This window comes from Amia ocellicauda, chromosome 6 (genome assembly GCF_036373705.1).
Source record: "Amia ocellicauda isolate fAmiCal2 chromosome 6, fAmiCal2.hap1, whole genome shotgun sequence".
In the NCBI taxonomy this organism is placed as follows: Eukaryota; Metazoa; Chordata; class Actinopteri; order Amiiformes; family Amiidae; genus Amia; species Amia ocellicauda.
In genome coordinates, this window is record NC_089855.1 from 44,754,716 (window position 1) to 44,779,650 (window position 24,935).

Sequence of the window (24,935 nt, forward strand, 5' to 3'; positions counted from 1 at the left end):
GAATTTGTAATAATAACATGTTTGCTGACTTTTGTATTCCTTTAGAAGCAAAACAATGTATGTATTATGTAACTGGGGATTGACCTTTATGACCTGGGGCAGGATGAAATATAATTTGAGATACACAGTAAAGCTCCAGGAAATTGTAGGTGGCCACTGCAATTTCCATAAAAGAGCTCAATATTCAATAAGGTGTAGTTATGACATAATTGTTTGCCCGACCAGGCAAATAAAAATACATTCCTATCCCCTGATTATTTGAATACCTCGCTGTACATACATACACACCTCGTAGGTGGCAGGTTGGGATAAATGGGAGCTGAACACGCAGCACTATACCACCTGCCCCTCCGGAGGAAGAAATTATTGTAACTGACAAACACGATTATTTTGGCTTCATTTTGCTTCATTTCTATTACCAAAAAGGAGGGAATGAAGACTCTGTAAAGGAAGTTGAAGAAAGTGTTTTGTGATAATTATATAATGTTTTATATTAATACTAGCATTAGAAGTAGTTTTGTTTACAGACTGAGCAGATTAGATTCAGCAGGACAAGTAAAGGGTCAACAAGGTTGGTTTGTTAGAAACTCCTGTCAGTAATGAAAGATTACACAGTGCCGAAATAGCCTACAGATGTCTGCTGTTAATTTGTATATGACTTAATCATTTCTCCAGATAGGGAGGAATTGTTTTTGTTAAAGAGCGATTGACAATAGGTAAATGATGACCGTGGGATCGCATCTTCCTAGTGCACATCAAAGACGGACATCTGCTTTGGATCCATCACCTCTTCACGGGAGGACAGATCGTAAACGGAGCCAGACCTGTATCTTCTGATTGGATGAACGGCCATAAGATGTTATGTCATTTTTCCTATAAAGTTGTACTCATGTCTGTAAATATTAAGTCTCACTGAAGGAATTATTCCTGACGTGGGGCTTCCGAGCGGCTCGATTAAAGTACTGTTTGCTTTATCTCAGCGACTTCTCCACTTATTTCTAAGATGGTTCAACACACACAGCCAGCAAGACACACAGAGCCAGCCAGCTCAGCGATGACATCACGAACCTCTCTCTGAGCTGACTGCTATGACATCACAGAGCACGTGCATTCCGTTGCTTGCCGTCTGTCAACCACTCAGTCACTGCCAGCCAGACTGCCTGGCTGGCTGGATGGGGGGGCTGTTTGCTGCTGCTGCGTACCTTAGCAAGCTTATTTGCTTGACCGGCCTTCCTCCTCCTTCGGCAACATGCCCAGCTCTGCTTGATCTGCTGTTCACCTGGATCACAGCTCCGCCCCAACAAGGCAGAGCCTCCCAAGAATGGTACAAACTCATCCACGTTCCCCTCCATGGAAAGCTTTAGCAAAAGGCAAAAGCATTATAAGAGGAACCCGAGTCCAAGACGCTTCCGACCAGCCATACATATTTGTTTGTATTAAAGATCACATTTTATTACATTTTGCTTTTCTGTACTTTATTACATCTTATTGTGATTTATAATTGTATTGTTTATTTTCCATATATATGTATGTATGTATGTATGTATGTTTGCATGTCCAATTGCTTTCACAATACAAATGCACTGAATTGAGAGAGAGAGAGAGAGAATGAGAGAGAGAGAGAATTGTGTGCAAATATCTATGCATATTCCAATGTTTGCTGCAGGACTTACAGATTGAGTGAGGGGGTCAATATGTTTGATTCAGAACTAACCACTGCTTCCTCAATTTTGTATTTGAGTAGAAGTGAAGAAGCACAGCAATAATAATCAGCCCCGAGGAGACTGTGTTTCTAAACCCTATTTAACATCACAATCAAACTCATTCCACGTCTACACACAGCACAGATACATTGAAAAAACAAAAAACACGAAATCACATGTAGAAAACCAGAAACGAACATACAAGTATACGAATATGCTAAGATCAGCCTTTTATTTGTATTTATTTGTATTGATGCATTAAGGGATTTACACCGATTTGCTATTTCAGACACTTTCACTGTATTGACTAAAATACAGGATTAGTTCACATGCATTCGTCACCATGCACACAGTTCACATTTTCATTCATTTTGTGGCGTATCTTTACTTTTATTCTTATTTAAAAAACAATTGGCTAGCCTATTGATTATGGATGCGACTGTTTTGTTGGTTTTTGTGGCACAATTGTGGGCAGATCAATAAACTGTTGGACCATCTCAGGTGATGTTAATGCTTTGATGGGATATTGTGCTTATTGATGAAGTCTGTGATGAAGGTCTAAAATCACTGTTGCATTGTCCCTGTTGCCAGACACACAGCAATGCTCCTATGTTTTGAAAGTCACCCTGGATAAGAGCGTCTGCTAACAAATACATAATAATAATAATAATAATAATAATAATAATAATAATAATAATACATCGTCGGAACTGCTGGCGTGTGATAGCTCGCAAAGCACATCAGTGTAACAGATCTTACTGTGTATTTGATCTTCTCTTACTGTAGAATATGAATGTTTTGTGTAACTCGCCCTGTGCTAAGAAAATGAATTTATTCATGCACAAACCAACCCGGGACACATGACTCGTAGGGGCACTGGATTCAGCGTGACACCGGACCAGATAATGACCATTTCATTAACAAACAACATATCTGTCCAATCTACACTCACCTAAAGGATTATTAGGAACACCATACTAATACTGTGTTTGACCCCCTTTCGCCTTCAGAACTGCCTTAATTCTACGTGGCATTGATTCAACAAGGTGCTGAAAGCATTCTTTAGAAATGTTGGCCCATATTGATAGGATAGCATCTTGCAGTTGATGGAGATTTGTGGGATGCACATCCAGGGCACATCCAGGGGGTGCTAAATATCCTCTATGTAAATTAGATAGTCAACTCAGTCTAATTTACATGGGAACATTTGTGTTGCCCAAAATGGTGCATTATGGAAGTTGCATGCAGTTTCTGTGTTTTTTTTTCCCTCTCTACATAATGGAAAACCTGCATAATTTCTTATTCCAGACTCTTCTCTTTTAAAAATAATTGCTTATTTACAATAATTAGAACAGAAATAACTATTTAGAAGAATTATAGCTTTTTAAATAATTATGTAATAACATACTGTATATATATAATTATCAATTATAAAATTTGGTAAATGTTAAATAGAAGATTTAATGTAAAGGTTTTTAAATGTCCTCTTTACTTAAAGAGGAAACCGATATGAATGTGTGCAGCGCATACTCTTGATAGTACAGTATAGGAGCGTACAGTACAGCAGACTGACGGATAACAGTAATGGCTGTTATGTTTTTTGATTGGATAACAGAATTTATTTAAATATAAGCAATGGACAGTTCGTTTGTAGCCACTGGTAGCCTCTGGTAGCCCCTGGTAACCTTGTCTGTATGTCCAGAAGACCAAAAGGGACCTGTCCTCTTATCGGTTCCTAGCCAAATTCGAAGGGACCCCCACTTCATAATTACATTATCATAAAGCACCCAAGTCATGGTGGTGGCAAAATGCTATTGGTTGGAAGGAAACCTTATAAAAGGGAAAACAAAGAGAATTTGAGTTCTCTTAACTTCTTCATCCTGCAACGAGACACAAGACAGAGCTGGAGAGGAGACAGAGAGAGACACACTGCTTCCTGCCTGACCAGACTGGCCTATAAGCTGTACTGTGAGGAGAAAGAAGAAAATGGGTATTATCTGTTTCTTACTGTAATCCAGCAGAACATCTGTGACTTGACCACATCTTCCCTCTAAAAAGAATCTTAAAAGAGAAACCAATTGACCTATGAGTTTTCAGTTCAACTATTTATTTAGATTGACTGAAAAAACGAGCATTGCTTATTGTTTATTAACAATTATTATTGCTCGGTTATTTGGCTTCACGGCTGTGCTGTCACCACCGTTGTTATTATTGTCTGTGTCTATTTGTGTTTTTAGTTATTATCTTTGATAGCTAATCCGACTCTGTTCCGTCCGCGCTCCGGGGCTCCGGTGTGCTTCGGTTTCGGCTACAAATTGCACACTTTCAAAATAATAGTTCTGTTTATTGTAGCGTAAGGTACACTTATAAATTTCAATTCAAGTAGTGAATTTATAGTATCACCTTATCACGAATCCTGGAATCTTGTAGAACTCAATTTCTGTAATTATTGGACGCAGACTCCAATTCCAAAGATATAAATTGTCAAATTTATTCAAAAACAAAGACTAAATGTAGCACTACACTAATTATACAAAAGGGCAAAACTAATTAACATTCATCTCTAGATCAACAACTCAAAGACAAATCACTTCCTTGACCAAATCAAAGACCATGTGATCGCATATGATAACACAAATCGTTAAACAAAAAAGGTTATAAACACATTGACCACAATACTGGTTAGTAAGACGAAGGTGAGTCTCTCATTAGTATTGTTAGTCAGACATTAAATAACTATGCAGGATAGTATTTATGTCAGGTAACTTCTCGTTATATATATATATCAGTCTCATTTACGTAGGTGCCGAGAAAGATCCTATCATTACTTGTTACCACAATTTCCCTTAACTGATTATTATTCAATGATTAAGGATAGGCAGGGCCACCTATAATCTGGTGTCTATTAACTTGTGTCAATTTCAGACTAAACAGTTAAACAGGAATGAGAAGATATTTCTCGGCATTGACAGATTTTATTTCTAAAATTATCAACAAAACAGTTTAATGCAACACACATTTATATTGAAGAAAACTAAATGATATTACACATTAGAGAGTTATGAATCACAGATTAACATTTCTAATTTATTTCTCAAATGTCATGAATGATGAACTCCAAACTGTTAAACTTATCTGAACTTCGTCGCAGAGAGGCCTCTCTGGCTTCGGGCTCAGATAACAGCACACGGCACGAGGTCCGTGTGGTTTGGAACAAAGGCAGTCCGGTCCGGCTTTGTCCAAGAACTTCCACTCAATCGATGCAACTGGAAGTTGGGGTTTCGCAAATGTAGAGTCTTTTCCAAACCGATTTTCCACTGGTTTGAAGGCTCCAAGGTTGTGCACAAAATCTTCTTTGTAAGCAGGGTTTCCACCATAGTTACTTGAAGACAAAGTCTTTGAGGAAAGCAGGGCCCTGTTTGTTCCAAGGATCGAGTTTCTTAAGACTCAGTAGCTATTTAAATGACTGACACTTTCGTATTCAGTCGACTTAGTCAATTGTCCAGCTGTAAAACTCCACTGATCAGGTGGGCACAGGCGGTCAGTGCAGTCTGTAAAGTTCTTTATTTAATAAAGTCCTTTAAAAGAATTCTTCGTACGGCTCAATCTCCTTCTCCCAGTTTAACTCTTCTGTTGCTGGCAAAGACTTAGTTGGTTTCTGGTTCTGGTTCTGGCAACAGAGCTATAGGTTGAGCTGTGGCAGCGAGTTTCTGGTTCAGGTGAGAGAGAGAGAGAGAGAGAGAGAGAGAGAGAGAGAGAGACCGTGTGCTGTTCTGTATACGCCTGTCAGATCAATAGGTGATTGGTTCTTGAGTTTGTGAGATTGGATTTCCAGTTCAAAGAGTTATGTTACCTACAGGCCCACTTCTCCAGACATCCCACAGCAGGATTCCAAACTATTTGGCCTATTTGTGGTGCCATCCTCCCCAAAACTGTCACTTTGATGTACACCAGTTCCAAGCTGATGAGTTAAGAATATCTGATAACTTGGGGGGGAGAGGTCAGTGCTTCAGCTCAGAGCAAAAATGCTCTTATAAAAATACACCCAACATAATGCTACAGTGTTTATTAATATCTATGCCCCCAATGCTGTGAGAGACAGACTGTCAGTGTTTTCGGTGCTCAGCAAAGCGCTAGCAGACTGTGGGGCTGAGGAGATCCTGGTTTTGGGGGGGTGATTGGAACTGTACTGTGGACTATAGATTAGATATCAATCATTTGGAGCCCAGTCCACAGTGGGCAAAACAGCTGGAAGGTAATACACAGTTGCACAATCTGGTCGATGTCTGGAGGAATGCCAACCCAAAGGTGAAACAGTACACCTGGGTGAGGCCGGGTTCTAGCATTATGTCGCTAGCCAGGCTGGATAGATTTTATACCTTTAGACATCATGTCAATCTGATCGGTGGCTGCCATATCACCCCCACCTGACCACTGACCACTGTCTCATCACTGTGAGTGCCACCCTGCCTCCTGTCCGGCTGCGCAGTGCCTACTGGCTTTTCAATAATAGCTTGCTGCAGGACAGGATTTTTTGTCATTCTTTTCTTTTCTTTTGGCAGAGATGGAGATCAGAGCGCCCTAGGTTTGCCTCCCTGAGACAGTGGTGGGACATTGGCAAGGTTCAGACCAGGCTCTTCTGCCAGAAGTACACTGAGCATAGGACTGACAGCTTGAATGAATCTAAGAAGGAGTTAGAAGGAGAGATTCAGGTGCTCCACCGAGCCTTGGACTCTGGAGATTCGGGGGCATTAGAGGACCTCAAAGCTATGCAGCAGGCATTGTCAGAGCTGCTAAGGACGCGGGCTCGAGGAGTAATGGTGCGCTCGCAGTTCCAGAGCCTGACACAGATGGATGCGCCCATCAAGTTCTTCTTTGGGATAGAATGCAGGCGGTAGCAGAACAGGGTGATGCTCTGCCTGAGGACGGCTGAGGGCCGTGTGCTGCAGGATGGGCAAGAGATGTGTAGTCATGCCGCCCCGTTCTATAGGGAGCTGTACTCCGCAGAGCCAGGCAGCCTGAAGCAGCAGCAGTTTCTGCAGGGTCTGCCTAAGTTTCCACAGGATGGGGTCAAGGTGCTGGAGGCCCTACTAACTCTGGCAGAGCTGACCTGCGCAATGCAAGAGCTCAATAAGGGCTGGGCACCGGGGCTGGATGGGCTCACTGTGGAGTTTTTCTCAGAGTTTTGGACTGAGCTGGGCCCGGACCTGCTCTCAGTGCTGCAGGAGGGCCTGTGAGCTGGGCTGCTGCCCATTAGCTGTCGTAGAGCTATTCTGACCCTGCTGCCCAAGAAGGGGAATCTGTCCTCCATTGTGAACATGAGGCAAGTGGCGCTAATGTGTCAGGACTATAAGATCCTGTATAAGGCTCTGGCTAAGCGGCTCAGAGACATCATGCCGGCCGCAGTGCCTGTTTCAGGTGCTGAGAGCAGTTGGTGTCGGCCCGCGGTTCGTTGAATTTATTCAGCTGCTGTACTGTCGTGTGTTTAGTGTGCTGAAGATCAATGGTGGCCTGAGTGAGCATATCCACATCCATCGAGACATCAGACAGGGCTGCAGTCTGTCAGGGATGCTATACTCCTTTTCTATCGAGCCCCTGCTGCACAGGCTGAGGCAGTTGCTAGCCGGGCTGTCCATCCCTTGTCACCCAGAGCAGGCGGTCAGGGTGTCGGCCTATGCTGCTGAGACACACAGTCTGGCAGGCGAGACGTCCAGGTCATTGTGGGAGTGTCTGGAGGAGTTCAGCAGGGCATCCTCAGCCAGGGTCAACTGGGGCAAGAGCAGCGCTCATCTGGTTGGGGTGTGGGAGGTTTTTGCACCCCCTGCCCTCCCTGCGGGGCTGCAGTGGTCTCACTCAGGCCCTCGGGTGCTGGGTGTGACTTTGGGCGAGACGCAGGAGAACTGGTCTGGCCTGCTGGAGAGGGTACAGGGCCGGTTGAGGGCATGGCGCTGGCTGCTGTCCCAGCTCTCCATTAGGGGGTGAGCAATTGTTATTAATATCTTGGTGGCCTCCATGCTCTGGCACACTTATGCATGTCTGGACCCCCCACCGGCCCTGGTGTCCCAGATACAGACCCTGCTCCTGGATTTCTTCTGGGACGGGCTGCACTGGGTGCGCAAAGCAGTGCTGTACCTGCCGCTCCAGGAGGGGGGACAGGGGTTGGTAGATCTGTTAAGCAGGCTGAGTGCCTTTCGGCTGCAGGCAGCTCAGAGGCTCCTGTACCCTCCCGATCCCCAGTGTCTCCCGCCCTGGACACTTGTTATGACAGACACATGTTTTTACTTAAGACACGTCCCCATATACTTCCTTCCCTGCCTGTTTTTTAGAGTACTGTTTTAGAGGTGTGGCAGCGCATCTCCCTGGGTAGGGGGCTGGGGGGCAGCAGTCTGTATTGGCTGTAAGAGGAGCCACTGCTCTGGAACCCCGGTTTTAGCTGTCCACTCCTGCTCTCCAGCAGCCTCAGGTCAGTCCTGCTTAAGGTCGACGTGATCCGGCTGAGGGATTTGTTGGATTTTAACAGGGGACAGTGGGTTGGTGCCGACAGCCTGGCTGCCAGGCTGGGTATGAGGTCACTGAGAGTCGTAACCAGATTTCTCTGGGCAGTACAGAACGCCCTTCCCATAGGCGCTGTGGAGCAGCTTTTCCAGGCTCTCACGCAGCACTGCTGGCCCAAGGACCCTGACACCGTCTTTCCCCTTGTTTGTCTGTGTCTCTCAGTCCCCCCTAGCTCATCAGGCCGCCTTCTGTCGCCTCACAGTCTCTGTAGTGTGTCTGTCTCCACAGCTCAGCATCAGCAGCTCTATCAGCTCAGTGTGAGGGAGCTGCACCATCAGCAGCTGCAGCCCCTCCCTGACACCCCTTGGAGGGAGCACCTGGCTCTGGGGGAAGATGCCTGCCCGGCCTGGAGGAGCCTGAACAAGCCCCCGCTTCTGCATGGCTTCTGCATGGTGTCATCGCAACAAACTCTTTTGCACATACACTGGACCCCTAAGTGAGCGACACCTGCCCCCACTGCGGGGAGAGAGAGACACTTTTTCACTGTTTCTGCCACTGCCCTAGATTAGAGTTGCTGTTCACTGCACTGGAGAGCCTGTTCAAGCAGCTGGGCCTCCTATTCTCAAGCACTGTGTTTATTTTGTGAGTCCAGTACAAGCAGCGCCACAGACATGTTTGTCAGTTAGCAAACTTTCTAGTGGGGCAGGCTAAGCTGGCTATCCTGAGCAGTAGGAGAAGTCAGACTTAGCGGGTGCAGCAACAGTGTGCACTCTCCCTCTTCAGGTCTCTCGTAAGCTCCAGAGTGCGACTGCATTACAATTTCTACAGCCTGACGGGAGACCTGGACACTTTTCTGCAGATGTGGGGTGTCGGGGCTGCCCTCTGTGCCATATACTTTGGACATTTAAACCAACTGGTTTAATTCACTTGAATATTTTATAGGTAGCACGTGTGTAGTGGTGTTTATTGAGTGTTTTTAGAATAGGCTGTGTTTTTATGTTGGGAGTTTTTTTCATGTCTTTTATGTGTTTCTAGTTTGTTTTAATTGTTTTTTTTTAGTAAAATAAAGGTGTTAAAAATCAAAAAATCTCTCTCTCTCTCTCTCTCTCTCTCTCTCTCTCTCTCTCTCTCACACACACACATACACACAACCAGCAAGACACACAGAGCCAGCCAGCTCAGCGATGACATCACAAACCTCTCTCTGAGCTGACTGCTATGACATCACAGAGCACGTGCATTCCGTTGCTTGCCATCTGTCAACCACTCAGTCACTGCCAGCCAGACTGCCTGGCTGGCTGGATGGGGGGGCTGTTTGCTGCTGCTGCGTACCTTAGCAAGCTTATCTGCTTGACCGGCCTTCCTCCTCCTCTGCCCACATGCCCACCTATGCCCGATCTGCTGTTCACCTGGATCACAGCTCCGCCCCAACAAGGCAGAGCCTCCCAAGAATGGTACAAACTCATCCACGTTCCCCTCCATGGAAAGCTTTAGCAAAAGGCAAAAGCGTTATAAGTAATGAAGAGGAACCCGAGTCCAAGACGCTTCCGACCAGCCATACATATTTGTGTGTATTAAAGATCACATTTCATTGCATTTTGTTTTTCTGTACTTTATTACATCTTATTGTGATTTTTAATTGTATTGTTAATTTTCCATATGTATGTATATATGTATGTATGCATGTATGCATGTATGCATGTCCAATTGCTTTTAAAATACAAATGCACTGAATTGAGAGTGAGAGACAGAGAAAGAGAGAGATAGAAGTGCTAGGGCACATCTGTAACATAAACTAGGGAACATTAGTCACATGCTTAGGGAACATTCATAACATACAGGGAACATTTGTAAAACGAATTAGGGAACCTTTGTGACATACTAAAAGGATATACTGGTAAGATGTTGGACACATTTGAAACAACAAAAATGGCATTTGGTTATTTATTAGGGACATTTATACCAGTCTGAGCAAATATCTATGCATATTCCAATGTTTGCTGCAGGACTTACAGATTGAGTGAGGGGGTCAATATGTTTGATTCAGAACTAACCACTGCTTCCTCAATTTTGTTTTAAACATAATTTAAAAGAAAAGTGGTCTATACATTGGTCTGGAAAAAAGGAGCAGTGGTCCCTAAGACAATTTTTTTAGTTTTTGGACACAATTCCTAAAACCCATTTTCTGTAAAATATGTTATCAACTTCCATTAATAGATCATCCAAAGTACAATCATACTAATCATGAAAATGTTCATATTATTACATTCTAAGGGTTCTAGTCTATTGTGTATTGTATTTATTATCAGGCCCTTCTCTTATGTTTTACAGTTGTTATTATTATTCCGTACAATACAGGGATTAAATTAAGTATTTTAACCACAAAGTATTGGCTACAGTTATGATGCCTACTTCACTGTTCATATGCATACAGTTTCTGAGGTCTGGACCACTGCACAGTAGTCCCTGGAGTTGTAGTCCAGACCACTGCAAAATTCGTGCTGAAGTGATCTGGATCACCACGCAATGGCCCAAGGACCACTGCAAACTTGGATTTCAATGTTTTTGTGTAATCCATGTTGCAATAGCACCTACCATGTTCCTTTGTGGTGAGCTGGTTAATTCTGTTCTGGGAAAACCACAATCCTGCAGGTTTAATAAGTCTCTCTACACATCAGTCCCTGAATACCTTCAACCAATGGTAATGTTGACCAATTAAGCCCACGAATTGAGTCAATTAAGTTGTCAAGAACTACCCAGTAAAGACGTGAACTCACGACTAGGTCACACTGTGAGCTCTCCAGAGCAGACATTAGACTGAGCTCAGTGTTAGCTCACTTAGCGCTTTTCCACCAACATGGTGCCGGTGCTGGAGCCCAAGTTGCAGTTACAAATACAATGCCGAGCACAGCAGTGCAGCGCCACCTCCTCTCTATCCAGAACACAAAGACGTGCGTGACTCTAACCTGTCCGGCTTTACAACATGCAACTGAAATATGTTCTTAGGGAAACAACATAACACATAGCGATTTCTCCCTGATATAAAGTAAAATAATGTATAAAGTGTTTCAAATTTCATTTACGATACCTTTTCATAGATATTTATTTTTTTCAATAATAGACTAATGTCTCAGTCTTCCCCCACTTTATTTAAAACGTCCTCATTTCTTAATTAAATAAATCATACAGTTTTTCTAATGTTACATTTTTTTTATATATATATATATATACACTTTGTTTTTCCAAATGATAAACTGATGTTGCAGTAATTTAATCACAATAGATGTATATCAGTACAATAGGAACTTTTTTTTTTTTTAAGAATGACAAATTAGAAGCCATTACTGAATTGAACTGTAATGTAACATGAAAACAGGTATGTACTACGAAATAACTAAATCTTTAAACTTGTCAGGTTTCATAACTTTACGACCACTAGGTACATCCAGCAGGTAATGCCACAGGAGTCTGCCGTCGCTGAGGTAAGACACAGTCTCTGGGTGCACTGTGACTTGGGCATCCCGAAGGCTGGAAGAATGGGTGACACCTAGGCATGGCTCAAGTGCTAGAACAGGCTGTGGAACAACACCTGGAACAGGTAGCATATCCCTCTGGACAGGAGCTGTGGAAGAAAGAAGAGAGAGAGACGGCATCGAGTGATGACTGGAGCTCGCTGGAACTGGAAATGGGTAAGGGACGTCTCCAGACAAAGCCGTCAGTGTTGATGGCGGACTGACAGGTGCATCATCAGGATCTCTAAACAGCTGTGGAGGTGCTTCTGGATGAGCAGGTAAGTCAGACCAAGGACCTTTGTATGCCTTCAGCAGATTGTAATATTCAATCCATGATTTGGATCGTGGATCTTTTGGGTCAGTGATTTCATAGGTCACGCCAGGACAACCGTCTTTATCCAACCTCTTCAGAACTCTATATGGCCCTTTCCATCTAGGAGTAAGTTTATTCCTTTGATTGGCAGGATCATCAAGGAAAACAAGATCACCTTCAGCATAGGGGTTAAAAGCAAGCTTTTGATCATAGTGAGTCTTTAGCAGTAGTTTAGATTCTTTCGACTACTCAGCGGCCATGTCAAAAGCATGTGACAGGCGGTTAAAGACATCCTGGGCATAAGCAGCTGGTGTGCCCGGAGTTGCTTGAGTAGTGAATGAACTGCAGTTCAACAAAACGTCCACAGGCAGACAAGGTTCCCGATCATGAGCAAGGAAAAATTGAGTATATCCAGTACTGGAATGTACACTTGAATTGTACGCAAGTTCCACCTGTGAGAGGTATTTGTCCCATTCTCCTCCATTTTGGTAGATGTATTTAGCTAATTGGTCTTTTAATGTCCGGTTCAGTCTTTCCATCATGCCATCTGATTGGGCATGGTACGGAGATGTTCGTGTCTTCTCAATTCCCAACTTGCTACACAGCTGCTTCACCAGATCAGACTCAAACTGTCTGCCCTGGTCAGTGTGGATGGACTCAGGTATACCATGTTGACGGATGAAGTCTTCAAACAAGCATTGAGCTACACTTGTTGCACGCTGATCTTTTAAAGGAAAGAGATTCACATAGCATGTAAAATCATCCATTACAACAAGAACATACCTGTTGCCTTGAGAAGTGACTGGTAGCTCAGTGAGGTCAGCAGCAATTTTCTGGAATGGACGATCCACCACAATAGGTTGTAAAGGAGCTCTAGCTTTTGGTGTTGGAGCACTGCGAGTCTGACATGTTAAACACTCTGTACAGAAGTTGTAAATGTCACATGACATGTAAGGCCAATAGCAGATTTTTCTGGCTCTCTGCAAAGTTCGTTCAGTCCCTAAATGTCCACTGAAGACATTTCCATGTAGGTAAGTGAGGTCTGTCTGAATGAGGGATTCAGGAAGAACCAATTGGTAAGTATAGGCTTTCTGCAGAAAGGTTTTAATTTTTTGACAGAGGATCCCATTTTCCAAAGTCAGGCGAGGAAACTCATACCAGAGCTTTTTCAGAGCTGACGGGGAGATTTTGATTCGTCGTGCAGTAGGTCTTCGGTTATCCATTTCTTTCCATTTCATCACAGTTCTCAGAATGACATCCGCTTGTTTGTTTCTGCTTCAGTTCATCAATGTCTATTGCTAAATCTTCACAGGTTTGTCTTACAGGAACAGTTTGTTCAGGCTGTAGTTCAGAAGACCAACTGTTTTGCATGTCAGTAGATGACATACTTTTCTGTTTCTGTGAGGTGACAAGTAAACACTGCACTCCCTTACTACTCTGAGAAATGTCCGGTCTTCTGGATAAAGCATCAGCGTTGGCATGCTGTGCTCCTTCCCTGTGAATAATTACACAGTCGTACACATCCAGTTCTAGAATCCAACGTCCCCTTCTTCCTGTGGGATCACCATCAGCTGGACTTTTCTTCAGACTCAGCAATGGTTTGTGGTCTGTGACAATTTTAAATGGGGTGCCAGACAGAAAGTGCCTAAAGTGCCACACAGACCAGATTATTGCCCAGAGTTCAAGATCATATTTAGACCATTTTTTCTCTGAAGGAGTGAGGGTGAGGCTTGCGTATGCAATCACTCTTTCTTTTCTGTCTTGAACCTGAGTGAGCACAGAGCCAATTGCATTCTGAGAAGCATCGGTGTAGAGTAAGAATGGTAGAGAAAAATCTGGATAGGCCACTACTGGATGTTCAGTTAGAGCACACTTCAGAGAGTAAAAGGCATCTTCACATTCAGGGGTCCATTGAAAAACAACTCCCTTCTGAGTGAGCAAATGCAGTGGTGCAGCTTTTTGGGCAAAGTTTTTAACAAATCGTTTGTAATAGGAACAGAGACCCACAAAAGCTCTCACCTCAGTAGGTGTTCTTGGTGCTGGCCAATCTTTCACTTTGTCCAACTTCGTGGAATGTGGTCTGAGACCACCCTTGGTGATTACATGTCCCAGGAAAGAGACTTCATCCTGTGCAAGCTAACATTAACTGGCCTTCAGCTTTAGTCCTGCCTTTCAAAAGCGAAGAAAGACATCTTCCAAACTCTGCAGATGTTCAGGAAAGGTTTTGCTAAAAACCAAAACATCATCCAAACAGATGAGGCAGATCTTCCAGTGTAGACCATGAAGCAAAAGCTCCATTAAACGTTGGAAGGCAGGTGGTGCATTGGTCAGTCCCATTGGCATGACCTTAAAATGGTATAAGCCGCTGCCGGTGGTAAATGCGGTCTTCTCCCGGTCTTCTGATGCCAGCTGAAATTGCCAATAACCACTTGACAGGTCCATGGTACTAAACCAGCATGCCCCTGCCAGGCTGTCCAAAGCTTCAGAAATCCGTGGTAAGGGATGCGAGTCCCGTATGGTGACAGGGTTTAATTTCTTGAAGTCATTGCAAAATCTGTAGCTGCCGTCCTTTTTCTTGACTTAAACAACAGGTGAAGCCCAAGGGCTGCAGCTCTCCTCAATGAGGTCATGGGCCAGCAACTGCTGAACTTGTTTTTCTATTTCCTGCTTCAAAGCTGGAGAAGTCCTGTATGCATGTTGGCGGATCGGTAGGGCATCTCCAGTTCGAATGTGGTGCTTTACAGCATCTGTGCAGCCATAGTCATGTTCATGTGAACTAAACGCATCACAATACTTCAAAAGTAAGTTCTCCAGCTGGTCCATTTGTGGATCACTCAATTTAGACTGACTGAAGTCCACTGTGGGTAACTTTGTGCCTTCTGTCTTCCTGATATTGTGCACAGTAGCCTCAATAACCTGGAACTCTTCACCTCCCTGATTTATCAGAGAGTAAAAATTTCCCAGTGGTGTGTTACTTGGGACATGGCAGTCGTCATTGGTAGGATTCATGACACCAACGGTTGTTAATCCTTTCGTCGCTGGAGACATTGTTCTGGCAACAAACAGACCTGGGTAGTTGCATGCTTCAGGTTCCAGTATTCCTAAGTAATTTGGAGTTGAGATTTGATTTTCTGTAAATGGCTGCAACTTTGCCATGATATTCATCTCAGTCATTGCAGGAATGTAGATTGGCACAAATGTCACAGCATTGCAACAAAGAGGTGTGATTTGCTTAGAAAACAACAGTGGGACTTTCCAGTTCCACAACTGTAGTTGTCCTTGTACATCAATCACTGCATGGTGTTTCTGCAGAAAATCCCATCCGATTATGACAGCTTGATTGGAATTTCTTATCACTTGAACATCATGAAGAAAAACCTCCTCTCCAAGTCTAATACTAATGGTTAGTGTTCCAAGAGTATCAAGGCACTCACCAGTCACTGACCTTGCCAACACGTATGTCTTTCTGATGGACTTTGTCTTCAGTGCTGGAATTGACATTCTTAAATTTTCACTGATCAAAGAAATTTGTGAACCAGTATCAATGAAGGCTTGAACAGCAGTGTCTTCAATAACAGCAAAACAATATGAAGTTGGAGAGTCGTTTAACGCTGAAGCTTCAGACTCTGGGCCCCTGTAATTCAATGTAGCAGCTACTTGGCCCGTAGCACCTGCTACCACTTGTTTCCCTGATAGGTGGGATCCTCAGAATCAAAGCAAAGATGACGTTTGCTGTATCTGCAATCAGGCCTTCTCTCATGGTGATGTGGACTGGGTGTTCTCCTGGTGTACCTGTCCCTTGAGTGTGAGTAGGATGCAGATGGACTACGAGAATATCTTGAACTGCAGTGCTGATCAGGGTGAGATGAGTGATAGCGATTGCTAGGACTGTTAGTTATTGAATAGTAACGGTTGCTTGGTGATGGAGACCACCTTTCATATTTTTGCCTATGTAGGGAATGATGTCCGGGTCTTGGTCCAGGAGACATGTTTCTATAAAGGCGAAGAAACATCTCGTTGTGATCTAGAGGAAGAATTATACCCATCAGGGGATGCTTTTCGTGATGCACGATATTTCTCTTGTTTCATCCATTCTGGAGAGGGCTGACGGTCCTTTTTCCCCTCTTTGTACTGGCTGTGCACATGTTTGAGATTTTCTTGCTGTTGCTTCAACTGGCTCACCTCTACTCTGAGTGCTTTAACATCTGCAGTTAAATCTGCAATAGCTTGTAGTAATTTGGGGGATTCCTCTGACGTAGATGAAATGGACTTGCTTGACACCATAGCTGTTAGGATATTTCCAGATTTACATATAGATGGTTGTTCCAGAACCTTCTCATTTATTGTGCTTTAGAAATGTGAAGAGGCAGTTCTTAATGCTTCCTGACCCGCTCCCACTTGCAAGCCATTTTTAGGGCTTCCTCCAATCTACTTGCACCATGCTCATAACACTTTGCCTGCAGCACTGGGTCTAAACCAGCAACAAAACGTCTAAAACGCTCCATTTCAATAGCTGGCTGTCCGTAATTGGGAAACGCCTCTTGCACAAGTCTGCTTACTTCGGCTGCATAAACTTCTAATGCTTCTTTAGGCTGACGGGGTCTTGCATTAACAAAAGTTTGAAAATGCAGTAGGTATTATTTTCTTCCAAAGACTTATTTTAATTTGTCTACTGTTTTAGCATAGTCTTTTTGCATTTCAGAGGGTAAAGAAACCCAGTATGGCAGTGCATCAGCACTTAAACGTGTTGGTACAATTGTTGCAAGATCCTGGTGCTGTTTGTGCAGCTTTTACAGCCAATTCCAGACGCGTGTTCCACAGAGAGAAACTTTCTTTATCCTTCCCATCTCCGTGAAAGCAAGGAGGCAGCTCAACACGATCATGTGTTACTCTGTCGTATTCGTGCGTCTTTCTGCATTAATCGCTTCATTTTCATTTGCTGCGTCAACATTAATCAATCTGTCTATCGGATTTTCCATGTTTTTTTTTTTTTATACTTGTGTAACTTAGCTATTTGCGGTTAATTGACTTGACATAGCTGTTTATTACTTTCGTAAGTTTTTTTAATTATTATTTTCCGATTTTAACAGTACAGTTCACTCACCACTGACATGGTTTTGTCTCAGTCACCCGCAAGCACAGCTCACTGCATCCGGCCTCGGTAGAGAAAAAACTAAAGCAAACAATATCCCTCGCTGCCGCCAGTCTGTAAACCGTGAAACGAGTCTCTTCGGAGGTAGACATGTTGTTTGGGGTTCAGTTTACATCAGGACTCCTTGACACAATTTATTGTTCCTGGCACTTTTGTTTATGTCTCTTATGAACCGAGTTGCAGGTACAAATACAATGCCGAGCACAGCAGTGCAGCGCCACTACTCCTCTCTATCCAGAACACAAAGACGTGCGTCACTCTAACCTGTCCGGCTTTACAACATGCAACTCAAATAATATGTTCTTGGGGGAACAACATAACACATAGCGATTCCTCCCTGCTATAAAGTAAAATAATGTATACGGTGTTTCTAATTTCTTTCACGATACCTTTTCATATATATTTATATTTCTCAATATTAAACTAATGTCACAGTAATACCAATGAGCTTTAACAATGCCGAAAATTTTTATGCGTTTATCTTTAATAGTGAAGACATTGCATAGATGTATATCTTTCATATACACAAATAGAAAAAACGGTTTCCAAATCGAATATAGAACTGAAACTTTCAGACAATCCATGAAAAATGTAATGTAAACATTTACACTTCTTAACAATTCTATGTATCAATTATATTCATAACCCTAACCCTAACACTAACCCTAACTTTAAGTTACAATTGTTCCCTAAACACTTTTCCCAATTTTGCAGGATCAATAAAAAACTGTCAAGCAATGTGATATAACTTTACGGAAAATAATAATCTGTATATATTTAATTGTTTTGACAATGTTAAGATATAATGCATCTTTCACATAGGGAACATTTGTAACATGATAGGAAAAACAAACAAATGATGTAACTTTGAAAATATTCAATATTACAGCATACAGTATAATCAACACAGAACTGTGTCTATACTGAAAAGCTGTTGATATTTGAAAAGTGACAGAGGTTTGAATTTGAAAGTATCAATTCATAAAAGATACAATGAGCAGGAGCAGGAGCTGTGCGATCCATTACCCAGAGCACCTGAAGAACGCTCAGGCCAGGAAGAGTCTCAGACAACACATACTGAAGGACAACCCAGAGACTCTCAGAGCCGACTTCTCTCAGACTGGAGACCAGCAAGTCACCAGCAACCTGGTCTTCTACACCGAGCACACCGACGCCTGGCACGCTGCCATCTGTCAACTGTACAGGCACATTAAAAGGAGAGGCATCAGTAAAGGAAGGCAGGTGTCAATCAGTGAGGAGGATAACCCAGACACCTCCATGCTGACAATCAATCTGTACCACACTGGAACAGTCTTAATACAGGGCAGCGAGGGCAGCCTGGGCACCTTTGAAAATCAGTTCCACTCACTGAAAACGCTGGCTGACAGAGAGAAAAAGGAGAGACGTGTCCAAAAGAGCACAGACGCAGCCACACAGGAGGAGAGTCCAGCCCCACACTGCCCAGTGAACGGAGGGGAGAGCGCCGCGCCAGAGAACAGCGAGGAATCCACACGCATCCCAGCGCAGGACACCCCTCAGACACCGACACAGTGTCCCAGCTGAGGGAGAACATGTCCCTGCTGGAGGTGGAGCTGATGGAGCTAAAAGAGCTGGTGCTGGCCATGCTCACAACCTCCAACACCACAGAGCAGCTAACAGACCAGCTCAACAGAGTCCAACACGAGCACAAGGTCACAGTGAGGGAGCTGAGGGAAGAGGTGAGGGAGCTGCAGCAGGACAGGGAGGCCATGAGGAGGGAGCTGACGGCCCTGAGAGAGGAACTGCAACGCAGAGACAAGACAGTGCAGAGCCTGAAGGAGAAGCTATACAAATTCACTGCCCACAACAACTAGCCCTCAAGAAACCCAGCAGTGCACAATGTGCAGAGCCCTCCCACCCCAATGACATCCAGACATACTGACTCTCACACAACACACCACTCACACACTGCACCCAACACACACACACAACCCGACCCGAACACACAGAGTGCACCCAGCACACACACACACCCTGAGCACGACACACACAGTGCACCCAACACACACACACACCCTGACTCAGACACACACACTGCACCCAGCACTCACACACACCCTGAGCCCGAAACCACTAACAAAACCTGCGCACCACACACACAGGCTGAACCAAACACAGATGAGACCCCCTCACGCAGAAAGACTACCAGGAAGAAGAACACTGAAGTAGCCCTGCTGATAGACTCAAATGGCAAACTCATAAATGAGAGGCGGCTCTTCCCTGATGGCAAGATCTCCAAGGTCTGGTGTCCGACCACAGAGAGGGCCATTCAGCAGCTGTCCGAGAAGAGCCTCGGCTCCCCCAGCCATATTATTATACACACAGGCACAAACGACCTGAGGACCCAGCAGGACAAGGTGGCCAGCTCCATCAGAAGAGTGGCGGAGAGGGCCACCCAGACCTTCACCCACGCCAAAATCATCATCTCCACCCTGCTGCACAGGAAGGCCTTCCACCCCAACACCATCCACATGATCAACGCTGAGATCTCTCGGGGATGTGCTCTGATGCCAAATGTGCACCTGGCACACCACCCCACTCTTGGGGCCCACAGCTTGTTTGACAACGTCAATCTCCACAAACAAGCAGTGAGCGTCTTCGCAAAGACACTCAAAGACATCGCCCTGGGCCGAAACCCAGACAGCCCCCCACATGGCCACAGAAGGTTCTCCAGCACCCACACCACCCAGAACAACCCCGAGCCAATCAGGAGAGCGGCCCCTGGGAGCCCCCGCCCTCCACCTGCACACCACCTTCCCCAGCCCGGACACCGCAGACCCCAACCTGGATACGCCCGACCACAGAACAGCAGACCCAGAGTGGAGCCCATCCAGAACATGCACAGAGCAGCCAAGCAGCACAGCCAGCGCAACTACGCAGCAGCGGTCAGCAGAGTGGACGACACCTGCTCAACCTCATCTGCACCCGACTGATAAGATAAGTAACTGTGCATAACAAAGAAACCACTGCAGGAGGTGACTAGCTATTACCACATCCGAAAATCACCCCTGTATAAATGTAGTTATATACTGATATATATGGGCATTTTCTAAAAATTATGTAGATATATGGATGCTTACATATATGTGTATATATGTAGATATATGTGTGTATGCGTATGTATATAGGAGTGTAAGTCAGGAGTTTTTTATTTTTTATTTTTTTAATTTATTCGTTTCCTATTTTTACATATCACCAGTATTACTATTTATTTACATGTTTACTTTCCACCTCACACATTTCCAGATATATCTCATTCGAAAGTAGTATATAAATTGCTTAATTAGAGTAGAAAGAAATGCGATCCCTATCTATCACCATGTGGAACATCCAGGGCCTGGGCTCCTCAGTGTTCGGGCTGAAGAGCACAGACCCGGAGTTCAGAGATAGAGTGAGAGACAAGGATGTCATCATCCTGCAAGAGACATGGTGTCGGGCAGACGTGTCCAGTCACTGTCCCTCAGGCTACAGAGAGGTCATAGTGCCCTCCCTGAAGAAGCCCTCCGTCAGACACGGCAGGGACTCCGGGGGCATAATAATCTGGTACAAAGCAGAGCTCAGTGACTCCATACAGCCTATCAAAACAGCAGAGTCACACATATGGCTTAAAATAAGCAAATAAATAATTTCTACACAAACCGATGTGTTCCTGTGTGCCGTGTATGTTCCCCCCTCAGAATCCCCATATCACAATGAGGAGATCTTCCCCAACCTCCAGACTGAGGTCTGCCACTTCCAGGTCCAGAGAAGTGTGCTGATCTGTGGGGACCTGAACGCCCGGACAGGCAGCCTGCCTGACTTCACCAGCACACAGGGAGACAGCCACATATTCGGCCACACCCCCTTAAACACCCCCATCAGCTCCCTCAGACACAGCCATGACAGGGGAGTGAATAAAAACGGGCAAAAATTACTGCAGCTCTGTCAGGGACTGGGACTGTATATCGTGAATGGCAGGATCCGGGGAGATTCTCTGGGAAGATACACCTACAGCTCAGCTCTTGGCAGCAGCACGGTAGACTATGCCATCACAAACCTAGACCCCTTCTCTCAGTGCATTCACCTCTATCAGACCACAGCCAAATCACTGTGTTCCTGAAGAGGACAGAGCACAGCAGCAGCGCTCACACACAGCCCAGCAAGCTGTACAGCCTCGGACACTCCTACAGATGGGCTCCAGACAGCACACAAGAGTACCAGAAAGCAACTGGCAATCAAGACATCCAATCACTAATACACACCTTTCTGGTCACCCCAAATCAACATAGTAAAGAAGGAATACATCTGGCTATAAAATACTTAAATCATATATTTGAAAAAGCAGCTTTACAGTCAAAATTGAAAATAAAAAAGAACATCCCAACAAAATACAAAGAGGAGAATTGGTTTGTTAAGGAGTGAAATAGAATAAGGAAGGATCTGAGGAACAAAGAAACACTTAGATCAAAAAGTACAACACACCCGAAAGCAACTGACAATAATCGAAGAGTCCATTAACACAAATTGATTCTGGGAAAACTGGAAAAAATGTAATAAATTAAAACCTGAAGAATTGGCCATTCAAAATTGAGATTTTTGGAAAAACCACTTTGAAAGACTTTATGAAAACATTCACCACACTGAGAAATCAGCTCAGCATGACATCAGTGTGAAACTAAAAAGAACGGAATTGGCATTTAAAGACACCCAGAATCCCCTGGACTCAACTATTACTGAGCAGGAGTTGCAGGAGAAGCTGCGCGCCCTGCTGCCCAGGAAAGCATGCGGGCCTGATGGCATCTCCAACGAGATGCTGAAACACAGCAGCCCTGAGCTACAGCAGGCCCTGCTACGGCTGTTCAACCTGGTGCTCAGTGTGGGCCACTTCCCTGACAGCTGGCATAAAGGACTGATCACCGCGATTCATAAGAGTGGAGACAAATTGGACCCTAATAACTACCGGGGCATCTGTGTGAGCAGCAACCTGGGGAAGGTGTTCTGCAGTATCATTAACGCCCGGATACTGGCCTTCCTTACCGAGCACAGTGTCCTGAGTAAGAGTCAGATTGGCTTCCTCCCAAAACACAGCACAACCGATTATATTTACACCCTACACACCCTCATTGACAAACACGTCAACCAAAATAAAAATAAAATATTTGCTTGTTTCATAGATTTAAAAAAAGCATTTGATTCATTCTGGCACAAAGGTTTATTTTACAAACTTCTCCAAAGTGGTGTAGGGGGTGAAACATATGACATCATCAAATCAATGTATACAGGAAACGAGTGCGGAGTTAAAATTGGCAATAAAAGAACAGAGTTCTTCACTCAGAGGCGTGGGGTGAGGCAGGGCTGCAGTCTGAGCCCAACGCTATTCAATATTTACATCAATGAATTGGCCACAATGCTGTAGCAATCTGCAGCCCCCGGCCTCACCCTACATGACACAGAAGTCAAGTTCCTGCTCAACGCAGATGACCTGGTGCTGCTGTGGCCCACAGAGCAGGGGCTGCAGCAGAACCTGGCACTGCTGGAGCAGTACTGTCAGACCTGGGCCCTGGCAGTAAACATGAAAAAGACAAATACCATGATATTCCAGAAAAAGGCCAGGCCTCAGGGAACTTGGTACCACGTCACTTTAGCAAACAGCACCATCGAACACTGCACCCACTACACATACCTAGGCCTCACACTCAGCTCAACAGGAAGCTTCAACACGGCGGTGAAGACACTGAGAGAGAAAGCGCGCAGGGCCTTCTATGCCATAAAGAGACACATTTGCATAAAAATACCTGTACAAATCTGGCTAAAAATATTTGAATCCATAATCCAGCCCATTGCTCTCTATGGCAGTGAGGTGTGGGGTCCCCTCACAGGGCAGGAGTTTGCTCAATGGGACACACACCCAATAGAAACCTTGCATAAAAATATCCTACAGGTGCAAAGGAAAACACCGAACAACGCATGCAGGGCAGAATTAGGCCAATACCCATTATTAATCAACATACACAAAAGGGCAATTAAATTCTGGCTCCATCTAATAAACAGCGACACACACTCCTACCACCACAAGGCCCTGCAATGCCAAGAGCTGAACCCAGAGAGGAGCCCCCTCAGCCAGCTGGTCCGCAGGCTCACTGCGCAGACACACACCGACACCGGCCAGCCTCAGGACAGCAACACACACATGCACACAATCAGAGTCAACCAAATTATCACACAGCACAAAGAAAACTACATCACCCATTGGGAAATACACACACAAGCACAAAGTAAACTGCAGTGCTATTGGGCCCTAAAAAGACACTACACATTGTCAGAAAACATTAAATTAATAACGAACGAAAAACACAAAAGGATCCTGACCAAATACAGGCTCAGTGAGCACAGCCTGGCCATGGAGACGGGCCGACACAGGCAGACTTGGCTGCCCAGAGAGGACAGGCTGTGTCCCCACTGCCAACGCCGAGAGGTCGAGACAGAGCTGCACTTTATTCTAAAATGTGAAAAATATAAACATTTATGAGCAAAATTTGTCCCCAAAATAGCAGATCTCTATAAGAGATTTCAAGACCTGCCAGTCTCGGAGAAAGTGCCAGTCCTTCTGGGAGAGGAGACCAGCTGCATATTACTGGCAGCCCAGTATACAGCTGCCTGCCACAGCCTGAGGGACACAGTGGATACTCAGTCCACTCACACAGGGGACACCCCTGGACACAGGCAATGACACCTATGCTACACCCAATTATTACTATCAATATCAGTTTTATGTCTCTCTGAACTATGATTGAATTTTATTAATTGAAATTAATCAGTTACCTGTTTTTAACATACATATTGTGTATTTCTGTATGCAAATGTACATATATATGTTCAAAACTGTTGTTTGTCACCATTGCTTTGGCAATACTTCTTTTTGGTCATGCCACTAAAGCACGTTGAATTTGAATTTGAATTTTGAGAGAGAGAGAGAGAGAGAGAGATAGAGTGTGTGTGTGTGTGTGCGTGTGTGTGTGTGAGAGAGAGAGAGATACTGTGTGTGTGTGTGTGTGTGTGTGTGTGTGTGTGTGAGTGGGAGAGTGGGTGGCTGTGTTAGTGTCTGTCTGCCTGTCTGTCTGTCTGTCTCTCTCTCTCTCTCTCTCTCTCTCTCTCTCTGTCTCTGTAGATGCATCATAGGGAGCATATGTAACAATCTCTCTTTTTGTTTACCAAAAATGTGAATGAACGTATTTCAAGTGGGTTTTGCCTTGGTTGGAAACGTTTCAAGATGATTTAAGAAGTGTAAATTGAATAAGTCTCAATTCTCCGTAGTTTTCAATGTATGTGCCATTCAGTAGCGTTCATGATACAGATGTGTCCTATGCAGTGGTAGTGTCAGTAAAATGTCAGTAAAACTTTATTTTAGCAATAATACAGGGGAACAAATGCAAATAGAGGGTCCTCACTTTGTATCTAATTTACCAACAACGTTTAAAATTAGGTCTTACGAAGCTGCAACAAATGCTGTATAATCATTCACCACGTGCTAAAGTCTGATAGCTTTGATTATATATATTTTTTCTCATGAACAACAAATGCTATTTGCTTGATATTAACAGAGTATGTCATAAATTCCATTATTATGAAGCCTGCCAAATTGTATGCTGTAATATTAAATATATTCAAAGTTACATCATTTGTAGGTTTTTCCTATTATGTAACAATTGTTCCCTATGTGATAGATGCATTATATCTTAATA

The 24,935-nt window shown here is 44.2% G+C and overlaps 1 non-coding gene and 1 pseudogene across 1 annotated transcript; both read right to left on the bottom strand.

Annotated features, from left to right (window-relative positions):
* Window positions 1–1,293: 1,293 nt before the first annotated feature.
* On the bottom strand, window positions 1,294–1,400 carry LOC136752073 (uncharacterized; annotated as a pseudogene).
* An 8,221-nt stretch (window positions 1,401–9,621) lies between these two features.
* Window positions 9,622–9,736, bottom strand: LOC136752123 (U5 spliceosomal RNA). Its single transcript, XR_010817286.1, has one exon. It is a non-coding gene; the product is annotated as a U5 spliceosomal RNA (small nuclear RNA).
* Between the last annotated feature and the right edge of the window lie 15,199 nt (window positions 9,737–24,935).